At 33.9% G+C, this 4,159-nt stretch overlaps 1 non-coding gene across 1 annotated transcript; it reads left to right on the top strand.

The window, feature by feature from the left end:
- The first annotated feature begins 791 nt into the window (after window positions 1-791).
- Window positions 792-897, top strand: LOC121216565 (small nucleolar RNA R71). Its single transcript, XR_005912745.1, has one exon. It is a non-coding gene; the product is annotated as a small nucleolar RNA R71 (small nucleolar RNA).
- Window positions 898-4,159: the final 3,262 nt, after the last annotated feature.

Genomic DNA, 4,159 nt, shown 5'->3' with positions numbered 1-4,159 from the left:
AAGTCTTTCTAATTCGTAAAGAAACTACTTTCCAATGTTCCTTACCCATACTTCTTGGATTTTCTGTGTCGTTTAGCAAACTTCCCTGCGGTCTATTACGAAGCTCCGTAGTTAACTAACCCATTTGGTTTTCATAATTTTTCAGTGTTTCTACTTGGTTCTAGATTAAGGATTCATTCTTGACCATGTACGCCTTCAACAAATTCTCTAAACTATTAGACAGTTCAACTTGTGGTGGCGTTGGAATTTGTTGATTGAACCCCTGAGGTTGATTTGATCTATGATGTATGTAGTTGTTGTTCAGTCTAGGTCCTTGGTTTTTCCAAGTAAAGTTTGGATGGTTTTGCCATGACGGATTATAGAAATTAGACTATGGTCCTTCTCCATTTCTATTATGAGTTTGATTCCTTACGTAATAAACCAACATGGGATTTGATTGAAAATTCCTAAAAGAATGATCATCTCTACAATATATGCAGGAAATAACATCGAATTGGCTCAGTGGCTAAGCTGCAACATGATTTAAAGCGTTAGTATTAAAATTTTTCAACATTGAATAGATAGAAGATACTTGATTTGAGAGTGAAGTCTTTATACACTCCGCTACTCATCTTTTTGAAGCTACTCAATTTGTCAGCTACTAACAATTATTACAAGCTATTCACTCAGTAATTTCGTAAGCCTCATTATAAGACTTCGACAAGAAAGCATCATTCGTAGAAGCATCTACCACCAACCCTGTGTGTGAGTTAAGACCATTATAAAATGTCTCCAATTGGATGCAATGCGGAATCCCATGGTAAGGGCATTAATGAGATAACTCTTTGAATCTTTCCCAAGTATAGTATAGGGATTCATCATCCATTTCTTGAAAAGTAGTGATCTTATTCTGCCACTTAGCAATTTTTTTAGGTGGGAAATACTTTACAAGAAAGCGTTCAGCTAATTCTTGCCATATTGAAATTAAATGTGGTGGCAACTAATTAAGTGATGCTCGTGCTTGATCTCCCAACGAGTATAGAAACAACTTCAATCTCAATGTGTCTTCAGTTACAACAATTATCTTAAAGGAATTGCTCACTTCCATGAATAGTTGAAGGTGAATGTGTGGATCTTCCATGGGCATTCCACTAAATTGACCCATTGTTTAGACAATTTGAAACATCACAAGCTTCAATTTAGACTGCAGTACCCCAATCTCCAGTCTTCTAATTCTGGGATTTAACTAATTAAAAAAGGGCATAGGGTAATGCCTTATAACTTTATCCTTACCATCAACAATAAGGATTGGATTACAAACATTAGCAGCTCCATTCCCTTGAAAATCGTTTTGATTTTCAAGGACCATCTTTGCATCTTCTCTCTGGGCTAATCTTTCTCGTCTTCTTTGTCGAAACATTCACTTGATTTTAAGGTTTATAGGAAGTAGATCGATGATTCGATCTATGCTCATAAAACCTAAAAATAAATCACAAATTGCATGAAATAATGATAAAATTAACAGTCCTTAGTAACGACGCCAAAAACTTGTACACATAGGTTTGTGCAAGTATACACAGTCGTTAGCAAGTAATAAGTAAGTATAAGAGTTGTCGTCTCCACTTGGACTATATATGTTAATCAAATAATTGCAACACTAAAGATTACAAGTTGGTAACAAAACAAAATAATTTTTATTGGTAGGTGTTACAGTAAATTAATTAAATGCAAATGAATTAATCTAAATGCAATGAATGAAATGAGATAGTTTAGCAACAATTTCACAGGTTAAACAATAATAACATGAATAAGCTAGAATAATTACACATTTGACTTAGTTAATTTTCATCATGCTTAATAAAGTTCCGAAAAATATTCCATGGCAACTCGATCTTTCATTAACTTTAAACCAATTATAAGTCCTTTTGAAATCTTATACTTAGAAAACCATGCATACTACCATGATCATATTTAACTAAGGGTTCTTAGAGTTTATGTGAAGTAACAGGGACGGATTAGGTCAGAAAAAATTTAATCACACAAATATAAAAGTTATGCAAGGTAATAGAGTTCTCTCAAGTTATTATGAACTTTTGATTTAATCGGGCTAGGATCTAAATTAAGCATGCATCTTTCAATTATTGACGATTAATCATCATTTGGCTAGGATTGATCAACTTATTCAAATGCATTCCATTACATTTTAATGAGTGAAATACATGCACGAGTTTAATTGAAAGCGTGAACAATTGAGGCACAGAACATCATAAACATGAATCAAATGAACTTCATCAAACTAATGTAATAATTCTAGCTAAAACAAAATTAAGTCATCATTGTCAATGGAAAACCATCACAACAATTTGCAAACATATTTGGATAATTAAGAAGAAGCAACAGGAAGAATAAATTGTTTGATAAGTTTAGTGACTAATCGTGGAGGCTTCCTCCAATTCTCACGGCTACTTCTCCGTAAACTGTTCGTTAAGGTGGCTGGCCAAGAGTGGTTTTCCTTAAGGGAAAATGCTAGCTAAAGGAGGTGGAGGAATGGAAGGCTTATGGGTGGAAAAGCGAAAAGGAAAAGATGAGAGGAATGAGAGACAGATGAGGGATCAGTGATGAATGAATGGGAAGTAAGAGGTCGTATTTATAGTAGAGGGATGGCTAAGGAGTTTACTAAAAATAGCTTCAATATCCCTTAGGTTTCTCCTTTTCTTGGTCGACCATAAGTTATGGAGAAAGGAGTTGATGGTTGCTTGATTCATGCTTGATTTCATGCATGAATCATGACAGAAGGTGGACGGTTTCTTAGGTAAAATTTGAGAGTTGATTTCTTATTTGTTTACAAGTGCAAGGACCTCTAAATTAATTATCCCAAAGCTAATTTTGGGCTTCTCTTCATACCTTAGCCAAAATTGGGCTCCGCTCGCTCCCCCTACTTGGATGGTTTTGTGATCCAATTAATCAAGCTTGCTCTTCTTAATTAAGACAACTTCAGTTGGATCAAATTGAATGCACAATTTGTTGTCTTTGCCATTCAATTGAGGTGGATTGTAACTCATATCCTTGCATGAATTGAATAACCTTCCTTATTATTAGTATGTAACATAAAATAGTGAAACTATGCAAAATTAATACACAAAATTATAAAATTGCATACTTTACTAAAATTATGTCCATTGTCTCAATATGAACATAAACCACCCAATTTAAATACCAAATACTTAGATTAGCATAAATTTGAAGTAAAAAGGTGATATAAACAATTATAAAAAATCTATATAATTTAGAGTTTATAGTAAACCACCGTAAATTTTAGATAAAAAGATTGTAGATAAACTTCCAGTAAGTTGTAGATAAACCACCAGTGTTTGCAGATTTAAAACTACCAATAATTTCTCCTTTAATATCCCCCAATCCCCATGCTATGCAACATGGCATGCTAGTAATAGTACAATATAGAAATTGTAGTCATGCAATCAGTTTAATAGTATCAGTAGGCATGTTGAACATGCAATCAATAATATAGAAACAATTACAATAATAACAAATCATCGAGTATACCATAACCGTAGGCATGTATCATATCACATATCATCCATATAATAGTAACAGTTCATTCAATTAGATCATAGATTCCAGAATATACATATTGTTAGTGTCACAATTGAGTGCACAAAAATTATTAAACAATTCGAGGACTATACAAGGACTAAACTAATCATATCACAAATTTCTAGGCAAAGTTATAAAACAGGGTCACACGGTCGTGTGGCCAGGCCGTGTAATAGCCTGATGCTATGTGGAAGAGGTGTACATGGTTGTGTTGCCTAACTATGTAATAGCCTGAAGCCGTGTGAGTAACAATAAAATTCCCTACAGTAAGGACATGGTTGTGTGGCAGGCCACGTAACTAGCTAAGGCCATCTGATTCACGAAAGTCCCTAAGATTTATAGGTGAACATGGTTGCGTGGTCCATCCGTGTGGTCCACACGTCCGTGTGGGAGATCGTAAAATAAACACAAATTAACTTTTAGTATCAAATATTTTGACAATATCTGAGAATGATTTATTAATCAAAGTGAAAGATTAACGTCGGATTTTTTAAAATCAAAATACAAGATCTAACTATTGAAACTAAGTGCGTCTTTTGGAAAAGATAATAGAAGCCATTGACAA

This window comes from Gossypium hirsutum, chromosome D04 (assembly GCF_007990345.1).
Source record: "Gossypium hirsutum isolate 1008001.06 chromosome D04, Gossypium_hirsutum_v2.1, whole genome shotgun sequence".
NCBI lineage: Eukaryota > Viridiplantae > Streptophyta > Magnoliopsida > Malvales > Malvaceae > Gossypium > Gossypium hirsutum.
Note: the sequence above shows the minus strand (reverse complement) of the source record. Positions and strands in the feature narration are given on the sequence as shown.